This window comes from Stegodyphus dumicola, chromosome 10, assembly GCF_044657685.1.
Source record: "Stegodyphus dumicola isolate Sdum_Otavi_A_Nest chromosome 10, ASM4465768v1".
In the NCBI taxonomy this organism is placed as follows: Eukaryota; Metazoa; Arthropoda; class Arachnida; order Araneae; family Eresidae; genus Stegodyphus; species Stegodyphus dumicola.
In genome coordinates this window covers 165919777-165932553 of record NC_140777.1, presented here as the reverse complement: position 1 = coordinate 165932553, position 12777 = coordinate 165919777, and the positions used below count along the sequence as shown (strand labels likewise).

Here is a 12777-nt window from a genome sequence, read left to right as displayed (position 1 = left end):
GCATGTTATACGCTGAAATATATGTTATGTACTGTGTAGAAATACATTACTTGCCATTTAATGTCAGAATTAATAATATAGCTGCTAAAAATAGAACATATTTTGGGTTTCATATGTTAATTATACCAAAATGTATCATATTTGCATAAATTTATACATTTTGAGCAGAAGGCTTAAATAAGGAGGGATAAATATTATTAATTCAGTAATAAGAATAGAAAATAGGCAGAATATAATTGAACATTTAAAAATTGATACGTATTGGAATGAACTATGCTTCAATGCGTATGTTACTTTGTACATGAAATACTAATGACAATTTTAAATAATCAAAATGACAATAAAATTTAATACATCAAAGGCAACCTCATGGACAGAGGACTGCATATCTAGTAGAATAAAATATTGTTAGTTCTGTCTTGAGACAAGTTTTGGAATTTTATTGTTGAGAGACTTTAATAATGAATAGTCTTTTAACAAATTTTTAATTCTTTTTTCAATTAAAATAATATGAGATTAAGCATAAATATGAAATTCTGAGACGACAATCATTTTAAACTGCTTAATATGTATTAAAGGAAAAGATTTGTCTATTAAATAGTTGATATTTTGAAATATGTAATTATAAAATTAAATTAAATAAAAATGTAAAAATTTATTTTGCTGCTGTCATAAAAGAAATACAGGAATTCATAATTTGTTTCACCTTTGTTCATAATTGTTAATATATAAATATTCATGATAGCTAATGATATCCAATTATCTACATATCTTGTTTACCAATCACCAGTTTACCAATTATCTTGAGAGTTTATTGCAATGTTTTGGTATCTGAATGTAATAATTATGATGGATGTAGAATTTTTGAAATATAAACCAGGTTACAAAATGCTATAAAATAAAAAAGAACATTTATTAACACAATGTAAAGAGGAATAAATGGACAGTCAGCAGCACTGCATGACCGAAAGTGTAAATCAGTCCGGAGAATACAGCAGCACTGCTATGATGACGTGGCTATTTGACATGGCAGTAATGAGCCATCTTCATCACTTGTAATATGCTGCAAATGTGGGTAAAAACACAGATCCCATGTGGCACACAGCCATCACACCTGTCCTGAAGAAGTGGATTCTTAATTAACTTGCTTGAAATAAAACTTGAGCTTACAAGAGCAAGTCCATGTTGTGCTGGATATATCTCTACTATTCTTTTTAATGGCCATGTAGCTGGGAAAATGTCACCTTTTAGCAGAATAATATCACCAATTTCCAGGAATGACCATTCTCATCTGGATTTCAGCATATGCAAGCATTCACTGTGCCATCTCTCTTCTTCATCTTCTTTATTTTCTGCAACAGAAACCTCATGGAATGAAGGGGAGGCCTGATACAATCACATTCAGGAACACTTGTAGTAGTTTCTCATAATTCTTTCAAAGTTCACTCAGTTTTCTCTTTGCTGCAATAAAGTTACTTCCTTATCACAGGAAATGTGAATGTAGGCAGGAGAATTAACTTGCTTGAAATAAAACATGAGCAGTAATTGTTACAAACACAAACAAGTCCATGTTGTGCTGGATAAACCTCTACTATTCTTTGTAATGGCTGTGTAGCTGGGAAAGTGTCACCTTTTAGCAGAATGATATCCCCAATTTCCAAGATTGACCATACTCATCTGGATTGCAGCATTTGCAAGCATCTCTTCCAGAGCTTTATTTTCTGCAACAGAAACTTCTTGGAATGAAGGTGTGAGGCCTGATAAAATCACATTCAGAAACACTTGTAGTAGTTTCTCGTAATTCTTTCAAAGTTCATTCAGTTTTCTCTTTGCTGCAATAAAGTTACTTCCTTATCACATTAAATGTGTCAGGTATGCCTTGGCTTGCAGCAAACCTCTTGAATGCAACAGTCAATTGTTAAATCTCAGACAGCTTCTTGGTGAGCTGTTGTTAGCTAGCTGTTGTTGCCATGCAAACGAATACAGTCAAAAGTCTTTAATCCGGACTCGTCGGGACTTCGGTGATTCCGGATTATTGATTTTTCCGGATTATAGATCATCAGTTTAAATCTGGTAAGATGGCATGCAGAAATTATAAAATTAAAAATATAAAACAGTAATTTATAAAATAATGAGCAATTATGATCTAAAGGGTATCAAAATTTGCAAAAAAAAAGCTTAATATTTATTTGTTTACTTTATTAAACATTTCTTTCAACGCGCGCATGCGTAAAGCATACATTATGCATAGCCGAAATTAGAAAATTGCAACCAGAAAACTATTTAATTTGTATTCGTGATATTTGCAATGACCAGGAATTTGATTTAAATCATATGAAAGACGAAGTACATTGAGATGAAATACTACATTTAATAAGGAATTATAAGCCGAATAAAATAAAAACATCTGCCCTGAAGATAACGATAATGTTGACATATCAACTTCCAGTTCATTGCGCGCCGCCACGTTCCCCCTTCCCCCCCCCGCGCAAAGCAGCGTGAAATTGATAAACAGATTTCCGAACGGTTAAATAAACAAAGGATATGCCTTTATCCATTTTTTGGAGCAATTCCACTTTTTGTTTGATGGACATCGAAACATACATTCGTTTTCGTAGATCCTTTGGGAGCTCCAGCATCGGAAATTCTATTTGACATAATCGAAAGTTCAAGCTTACTTTTATAAAATTGCTCTTACAGTCTGTAAAAAATAATAAGCCGGATCCAATTCGAAGATTAAGGAACAACGCAATCATCAACATTAACTGAAATAGACAATTAGATAATTTGAGCTTATACCGTCCGTTATACATTAAACGCGCAGTGAAAACGTATTCTGCGCTTGTGCACACGCAAATGCGCAGTCGTAAAGGTCTTACGCGCACGCTTAAACGCTTATGCGCATGCGCAGAAAGTTTTTAGCTTTGAGGTCCGGATTATAGATCATTCCGGATTATGGGTGTCCGAATTAACGACTTTTGACTGTAATACAGCATAGCTGTTAGCAGTCCATTTACCATGTCCTTAGTTAAATTTTAAATCATTGGGACCGTATAATTAATACTACAGTTAGCAAATGGCCCTTATAATTTGCAAACTATGCATTTTGCTTTAAAACTTTTAATAATTTTCTTTGCTCCATTGATACAACAGTTGTGTTTTAAAATGGAATTTACCACTATACAACTTGCATATGGAATTTCATTCAGCTCAATCAAGAGTTCATCCAGTCTATTAGGAGACTGAATAATAAATGAATGGTTAGCATTATAATTTATTCTAGTATGCTGAATACAACCTGCCACTTGTAGGAGGCTGTCTTCAAAAAAATTATTTGATGCTGCGAACACTATAACTTTCAAAGGTTTCTTGCAACTTAATAATTGTATGCCATCTTTAAAATGCACTTACTATACCCACAATACTAAATAATGCCTTGATGCTTTTCTACATTCCAAAGAGTTATAGGGAAATGTTCACCCTTGAAATTTGGCAAACAGTTTTGTATCTTTTCGATAAGTGCTATTTAAGAAAGTACTTAAAGTTTCAATTTTTAAACTGTGTCATGAAAGTATGGTATTAGTTCTCTTTTCAATCAATGCATCTGATCCTCAGTGATGTTACAGAATTCAAAACTCAGTCAAATTCAAGGGGCCTCTTTTACCACCACAGTCAGTTTATTTTGAGCTTTTCTAACAGACTCCCCAGGAAGCAAGGTCTGTTGGGTATAATTTTGATGGAATGTAATTCTGATCGAGACCTCAGTAAAACTCCGAGATTTCCGTACTTCAGTTAACAGTAAATGTTTTTCATCTGCGACAAGGTGATGATAACCTTATTAGTGCAACAACATACCATGCAAAGATTTGAAACTTATAGTAACTCAGAATATTTTGAATGGAACCAACAAACTTTGATAGCATTCAGTTCTAATCTAGGAAAAGAAGAATAACTGTAGTTATGACAGCTATTGTAATATTAAGTTCTTGCTGTTATAATTAATCACTTTTTGGTATGCAAAATCTGATGCATTACGAAATGTATCTCAACTGCATTGTCTGGAAGTGAATGCATCTAGGAATTTTAATATACTGAAACTTTATCCATTTTTCATTAATACTATTAGGAACCAGATCATACCAATCACTATCGGAAATCCAAAGATGTCGATACGTAATCTCCATCGCTTTTACAGCTATTGAAAGGTTAAAAAATCTCCGATGATTGTAATTTTCTTCAACAGCCAAGACTGTCTTAATCCCATTATATAATAATGTTGAATCAGATTATAATTTCAACAATTTAGACAATTTATTAGGCATAATTTGCACATTGAGAGAACCAGTTTCCTGGTTCAACAAATATTGGCTTTAGGAAAAGCTAATTGGTTCACCATTTCCTTAGTTTAAACCACTTCTTTGGTTCCTTAATTTCTTTAGTCACCTGTTTCGTAGCTTCCAATATATAAACTGCCTACAAGTATCAAAAGCCTTTTCAGTGCTTTTCAATCTAAAGAAAAGATCATCGCATAGAAATAATTTCTTATTATCTCTGATGCGTGGCGAATCTTTTTCACCAACCACTGGAATTGTTTCAAAGTATCATTGGCAGAAATGAAAAGGAGGCATGAAATAAGTTACCATGATTAATCGATCCCATACTTCTGAATCTTTTTCCCCCACTCACTGCAATTGTTTTAAAGTATCATTGGCAAAAATGAAAAGGAGGCATGAAATAAGTTACCATGATTAATCGATCCCATGCTTCTATTCTGCGAAGCATTTCTACCTTCTTTAGCTATAAGAATGTGCTCATACAATTCGGCAGTATCAGACATAAACACTACAACATGTATTATGAAACTTCCAAGTACCAAAACTAATCCCACTTGATAGTTAGTCCTACAAATAATATGGAATTCAAAGACTTTCCTTTATATTAGGTTTAGAAAAACCATAGCACTATTTGGTATAAATGCAGAATGTTGAGGAATGTATTATGCATTATCAGGTAAACCTGTGTGTTAAATTAACTAGACTCATAGACTCAGTTTTTCATAATCGGACATGTATTCTTTATAACCTTTTTACAAACTAGGATTTCACTTAAATTTGTGATCAATGGCAATTAAGTGTGAAATTGCCACTTCTTTATATTCTCTCATATTTTCAGCAGAATCTCAAAACGGAAGCTTCACGAAGAGTCTAATCAGAATTCACTTTGAAAAGCTTTAGATGATATTTCTCTTTGTGTGCTAGCACTGTAACCCTTTGAAGTAACTCACTAGTTTCCCAAAACCACTTCAGGGCTTTGTCAGTGTTTAACTCAGTCCAAAAGTTGTCTAGTGCAATTGCGGTTTCATTATCACGAAATGTGTTTCGAATTCTTCCAGAAAGTACTCAACCAAAATATGTGTGTTGTGCCACTACTGAATTTTTATTTATACCTGGCAACAAAAGGCAAATCCATTATAACTGCCAATAAAAATGTCAATTTTTCACACTATATTCAATATCAGCTAACAACAGAATCTTCAGATGACAGAATATTATGATCCGTATGCCTCGGTGGAAGAGGAGAGGTAACTTATTTAGCATAACACTCTCTTGCAGAATGAAATTTTAGAATCATGAGCGGAAAAGCACATCTGGATAAACAGTAGATAGAGCATAACTTCTTTTCAGTGTACAAGACTCCAAAATAAAGCTGCATTCATTACCAGTATGCAGAACAGAACAACTGTGCTGGTTTCCCATTCTATCAAGTGCTTGAATGATTGCAGTGGGAAACAATACTTCTTATTTTTTCCATGTTAAGCTTTAAATTATAAGAATTTGAGATCACAACTGGATTTAAGTCAGCTGTAAAAAAACTGACTTACTGTTCTCATGTAGCAGTGTGTATTACTTAAATTTCGAAAAACTAATGCAAGTATGTTAAGTACCACAGAGGCAATTAAAGCATGGATTATATATTTTTTATGTTATCTTTCCCTCTGTTACATCTAATTCCTTAAATTTAAATATTTTAATGGTACCCATTCTTTAAACAAATAAACATAATTTATTCCTTTACATTGATAAGAAGCAATTTTATTTGCACTTGTATTAGAAATACATTGGCATTTTCGCTAAGGTCTCTTTTCATGCTCAGTATTACAAATTTCTAATGAAGCACATCTATTACTTAAATTCTAAGAAGCTGTCACATAAGGAATGTCAATAGCTACTTTCTGAGACCATAAATAATGAGTATTGGAGCCTACGTTTTGACACAAAATAAATATTAAAACAACTGTTCTCTTTTAGAAGCTTCTACATGCAATGAATATAAGTTCCGAATTATCTCATTAGAAACATCACCCTAACACTGTAAGCTTGAATGATTTGTTACTGGTTAATCTGAAAAAGTTTTTAATAAAGATATTGTTATCTCTTTTTGTCATTATATTGCTTGAAATCGTTGTATTTTCAAAAATAACAGTTACCCACTGATTAATATAATGTACTTTAAATACCCAAAATATTACCTGCCTTATTAAATCTACCTTAGCAGCTAGAAGCATCTCTCATTGGTCTTACTGGGATACTGCACATCTACTGTATCTACATATATTATATATATAAAATCTTGTGGCACTTTGCATGTAATATGCAGTTCTTCTGTATAAAGTCTGAAACTTTCTGAGTGAAAATTCACTTTGCAGCCCATAGCTACCATATCGAGTTAACACTAATCTAAAACAAATGGCCACTGTAAGATACATAATCTGTTAATTACTGTAATGAAAGTCGGTACAGAACAGGAAGTCTTTTTTGGAGAAGTTTTCTGTTACGAGAAGTTGATTCTCTCACAAGTGGGATGGAGTTGGAAGTTATCTTGTCTATAAGAAGATGTCCAAGACTGTGGCCAGTAATAGACACTTAGTAAGGTATCAGGATGGTAAGTAACATCATCATATTTTCATCTATTTCGCAGAGTATATAGAGAGCAGTAAATGCTTTTACCAATTTCTACTGCACTTCTACTTTTCATATAGCCTTAAGAATAGAAATAATTTTTTATTGCTTTGAATGTTTAAATGCACCTTGAAGATTGAATATCTAAAAATTTTTAAAAAAAATTAATAAATAATTACTTTGAATGTATGTTCATTCAAATTAGAAATATTTGTGTTAATTATATATTTTTATCTAATTCACAAAGTAGCAAAAATAAGTGTCTGTCTTAATTACTTAAAGCAAAACCAGGAAACACAATTTACTGCAAAACGAACTGCATCTGTGTCATCTATCCTTTTCTCAATTTAAGGGAACCACTTACTATATATGTATTTAAAAGAAGACTGTTAATTATTTAAAAATTTTTAATCTGTTTGTTTTCAGTCCCAAATTTAATTAAGTAGAAACCTATATTCATATAGAAGAGCATCTTATTGCTAGAAACTAATTAATAATAATATAAGAAGTAAAATATACTTCTTATATTGGTGACGGTATCAGGTTCAATGTTCTGTCTTACTTCTTTCGGGAACATGCAAGGACCTGACTCGGAACAGAGAGCTTACTAAATCTATGTTCAATAACTGTGGGAAGTAGACAGGATACACAAGAAGGGTATACAAAACCCTTTGTTTTTCTCTCTTTACAATAATTTCCGTACTTCGGAATACAAAGACCCACTACTTGTGGTCTAAACGTAAGAATATAAAAATATTAAACTAAACTCTAACTTAACTTTGGGATAATAAACGTGGAAGATTGGCCTTATATTAACAGGAAGCCGTATGTAGTACAGAGAACTGTTAACACTACAATACGTTTAAAAATTATCACGAGGATTAAACCTCTGGCCTGGAAGGCAACCAGCAAGTGAGTAAAACTTCTAAGGTAAGCGGCCTGCTTCGACTAACTCCATCCTCTCTCTCGCTTGGCAAAAAGCCACAACTTAAGTACTTGGAGTTCGCCAGACAAATTTTGCATAAATAAGTTAACGCTTTTAATTCTGGCCGGAAGTAGAAAATAAGAAGTGATAGTAAAGATTTAAAATAAAATAAACGTTAGTAAAACTTAAGATCCTTACATACTTCCCGCCAGTGTTAATTAGTTTTAAACTGAGGTCTAAAACGACCTTGTTGAAAACATTTAGCTCTAGAATCTAACGCGAGGCCAATCTTTTACAAACATTTCTCACTAGAAACTAGAAATTAAAAAAAAAAAAAAGAAATTTGTTTTTACAATAGCGGCTCCAAGGACACGCAATTTTTCATCTGTACTGCATCTAAACAGGAGCTTTTATTCAAATCTGGTTCCTTCCAGAGATCTGGAAGGAAAACTAGTTTAATGAAATGTTACACAATGAAATGGCAAGTAACATGCATATTTATATTTCTCTTAACATTCTTATTTCATTCATGAATATTTTAATTATCTCTCCCCGTGCTCTCTGACATGTGTTGTAAAAGAACACCAAACACGAATGTGTTTATGTATACGTGTTCAACACTTCCTCCTACAATCAAAACACTAACGTGTTAAAAATTCAACATACCAAGACCTCGTAACACACCCTAACTTCAACTCTAAACCCTGAGGTACTATTCTGAAAGTGGCTAACTGTGAAGTGTAGCGTCAGAGAGCCTAACAACATTCATTCAACCTTTAACACATATTCACCATGATTTGGTCTTTTTACAGTAACACGAATAAAAAAAATTTTTAACATTACTTTCACTTTTACCATATCACAGTATTTCTTAACATTTAAAATAACAGTCCACATTGTATATAAGAACATATTAACATGCCGTTAATTTTACTTATTTGAAAACATACATTAGTAGTACATTGTTAACTTCTATTCTTTTCAAATCAAGTGCTAATTCTTCTACATTGAAATACTACATTTCAAAAAGTCTTTCAGACTAAAACTTCTTTCTTGCCAGAATGTTTTGAATAAAATTTATACAATAACTTTTACAATACTTAAGTCTTTACATATTCCTATTATACATCAACTTTTGTTTTACGCGCGAGTAATTGAAAAACATAATACCAAAATCGGTAACAACTCATTTCTCGCCTTTTTGGCGATAAAGGTAGACCTCGCATGACGTAAAACTTCTTGAAATCTGCCACTTGCAGTAAGAATGAAAGATTAACTTACGTTTGCAAAGTAACATAAAATTTTACTTATCTTTGTTATATTCGGACATTCTTTTCTGAGCCCAGTCCTGGAAGGTAGCGCAGATTCTCGTTTGTTTTATCCTCCTTCTTGTGCGGGCTCGCCCTTCAGGGCCTTCCTCTAGAAGCTTTCTTTTTTCTCCAGTTCGGTCACCCTTGAATACCTTCTTTTTCGCCGCTGCCTGTGGTCTTGGCCGTTTGATGGCAGCTGGTCTTGGCGGAACCGGGAGAATCCTTTCGCGTTCCTGCTTGGACCTCGTTGCTGGCCGTCCAAATTTTCCTTGTAACTTTTCCTCCGCCGCTGGTGGCCCTTCCGCAGTTCGGCGACATTTGCTGCGGAGAGTCCTGTCGGATGAGTAGATCCTCCGTTTTAGAGCCGGATTATAGTTGCCGTCATTTCTCCTGGCTCTCTTTGCATACGTCGTCCTTCTCCCTTCTTCATTCTGGGGGTGTTCGTGAGCTCTCTTTTCTGGACGGTTTTTCTTGTTACCTTTAATTTTCCCGCGGGGAAACTTTCCTTTCACTTGCTCCTGCCTCTTAATGGCTTGCCCTTGTACTTGTCGTTGTTCCACCTCTGGAGCTTGTGCCCGCCGTGTCTGCCGTGCCGGATCCTGCAAAAGATCTGTAAATATTTGCATTTTATTACGATCATAGTAGGGTTTGATTTGATCAATGTTTGCGGAGCAGGTTTCACCATTCCTGGCTTTTAACACTACTACAGCGTGAGTTATTTTTTCTATGACATATGGTCCTTCAAATCGTGGAAAAAATTTGGCAGTTTTATCTTCTGGTGCTGAAGAAAGTGAATGCTTAATTTTTAACACTTCATCCCCTACTTTATAAGTTACTCCCCGTCGTTTCAAGTCATAATACAGCTTTTGTTTTCTCTGTGCTACTTCAGTATTCTTTTTTGCTTCTTTAATTAGTTTTTCTATATCACCCATTTTAAATTCTGGGGCTCTTTGTTGCACATAAAATAATTTATCTAACGGCGTTATAATCTTTCTGCCTAAAAATAACTCAGCAGGAGTTTTGCCCGTTGTATCATGTTTTGCGGTCCTAAGGGCGAAAGCAAATTCATTGACATAGTTATCCCAGCTTTTATGAAAATTGTTAACATAACTACAGATAATTTTCACTATATTTCTATTCACCCGTTCCGCTATATTTGATTGCGGCCGATACGGGACCATTTTTAAATGACGTATGCCCAGTTTTTGGCACATGTCTTCAAATACATTACTTACAAATTGAGGACCATTATCCGATATAACTTTTAGGGGCGCTCCGTATTTTAAAATATATTTATTTAAAATAGAATCAGTAACTAATTTCGCGGAGGCTCGTTTTAAGGGAACAATTTCGATCCACTTACTAAAATGATCAACCATAACAAGGAGATAGCGACTTTTATTTAACTGACTTTTTGGGAAAGGGCCCAATAAATCGATGCCAATTATTTCATTTTGAAATTCGGATTTAATACTATTTAGAAACTCGGCCGGGCGGAAATTAATATAATTAACTGCTTGACATGTTGGGCAGGACTGGACATACGCCCTTGTTAACTTTTGCAGTTCAGGAAAATAGACTGCCTCGCGTACGCGTTGGATAGGTTTTCGAATACCAGCATGAGAAGCTAAAGGGCTGTCATGGAGCTCCTACAGGATATTTAATCTAAGACTAGCTGGGATAACAAGTCGAAATTCGTTGTTGGAATTCGTAGTTTTTGTATAAATTAATAGACCATCTATTAGTTCGTAATGGGCCGCCCTATTTCTTATCGCCACAATATCTTGGTGGCTAAAATTTTCAGGATCCTTTAAATACTCATAAATGCTTCCAAACTCAGGATCCTTACCCAGTTCGGTTATTACAGTTTCTCGGGAATTTATTGTACATGTTGTGAGCATTGCCACCTTTACAGTATTACCTTCTTCATCTATTTTAATTCTGGATAGGGCATCTGCTACGATATTTTCCTTTCCGGGGGTATGCTTGATTACCAGATTATATTCTTGTAGCTTGAGTGCCCATCTTATTAACCTTGGGGATAAGTTTTTCCCTGAGTACAATCTAGTTACCGCCGCATGATCAGTGTACACTGTTATTGGCGCCTTCCCAAAATAGACTCGGAACTTTTGCACTACTAACAGAACTGCAAGTGCCTCTCTCTCGGTCGCGGAATAATTTCTTTGTGTTTGATTTAAAGTTCGGCTAAAAAATGCCACGGGCTGCTGATTTTGCGAAAGTAGCGCTCCTACCGCATAATCCGAAGCATCCGCTGAAATTTCTAAATTCTCATCCTTTTCAGGAAATTTCAACAGAGGGGCTTGCGTTAATGCTTGTTTTAATTTTTCGAAAGAACTATTGGCTTCGGCCGTCCACTAGAATCTCGCCTTTTTCCTTTTTAACAATGGTTCAGCAATAGCTGCAAAATCTTTTATAAAGGACCTATAATATGAACAAAGTCCTAGAAAAGAAGAGAGCTTCTTCGCCGTGTTTGGAGTCGGATACTTTTGTACAGCGATTATTTTTGATTCGTCTGTCTCTATTCCTTTCTGAGATATTTTGTAACCTAAATATTTTAATTGAGGGGCTGCAAATTTGCACTTTTCGACATTAACTTTTAGACCGGCTTCATTTAATAAAGAAAACACCTGTCTTAAATCCTGTACATGTTGGTCGAGATTATCACTAGTAATAATGATATCCTCTAAATAGATAAATGTGGACTTTCCATGAACAGGCCTTAACACAATGTCCATATATCGCTGAAATGTTGCCGGTGCCCCTGAAAGGCCAAATGGCATACGCAGAAATGCATAAGTGCCAGACGTGGTTATAAAAGCAGTCTTAGGCACGTCCTCAGGCCTAACCCCTATTTGAAAATAACCAGTCGTTAAGTCTAAAGTCGTCATATATTTGGTGGATGTTATGTTCCTTAGAATTTCTTCAATAATAGGTAACGGATATACCGGATATTTAGTTATGGAGTTTAATTTACGGTAGTCAATTGCGAATCTCCACCTTTTTGGATGTGTCAATGGATAGTCATTATTTTTCTTACATAAAACCACCGGGCTAGCATAACTACTTGAGATGGGCGTTATGATCTTTTTACGTAGCTTATCGGTGATATGCCATTCTATAATTTTTTCCTTATTCTTATCATACCGGTATGCTTTGTGGCGAACTGGCATTGAATCTCCGGTGTCAATACTATGGTTAGTAACCTGAGTAAATCCTGGAATATCACTAAATAACGAAGCAAATTCACTTACCACTTGTCGGATTCTTCGTTGCTCTTCATTAGGCAGGTGGTCAAGGTTTAATATCGGCGGTTCAGCCTTTTCTTCACGAACTGGTTTCATTGTCAGCTTAAGGGACGCTTCTTAAAAATCTAGCGTTGCTTGTGCCTCTGAAAGAAAATCTATTCCTAAGATAATATGTGCTTGCAGATTCTTTACTATGAAAAACATAACCTTTACTTGTTCGTCCTTGATACGGACATACAGCGGTAATTTACCTATACACTTACATCTTTCTCCTTGCGCAGCTAACACTGTCGTATTATCCGAATTATATATACGAT

The 12777-nt window shown here is 34.6% G+C and overlaps 1 protein-coding gene across 9 annotated transcripts in view; it reads left to right on the top strand.

The window, feature by feature from the left end:
* LOC146995185 (uncharacterized) overlaps nt 1-12777 on the top strand; it is a 428660-nt gene that overhangs the window by 386094 nt on the left and 29789 nt on the right. The window contains exon 1 of one of the 9 annotated variants that reach the window (XM_085825828.1): nt 6317-6942. The exons of the other annotated variants lie outside the window; for them this stretch is intronic. The gene's annotated coding sequence lies outside the window, so the exon portion shown is untranslated. Of the gene's footprint in view, nt 1-6316; nt 6943-12777 lie in introns of those variants that run through there. 9 annotated transcript variants of the gene reach the window in all.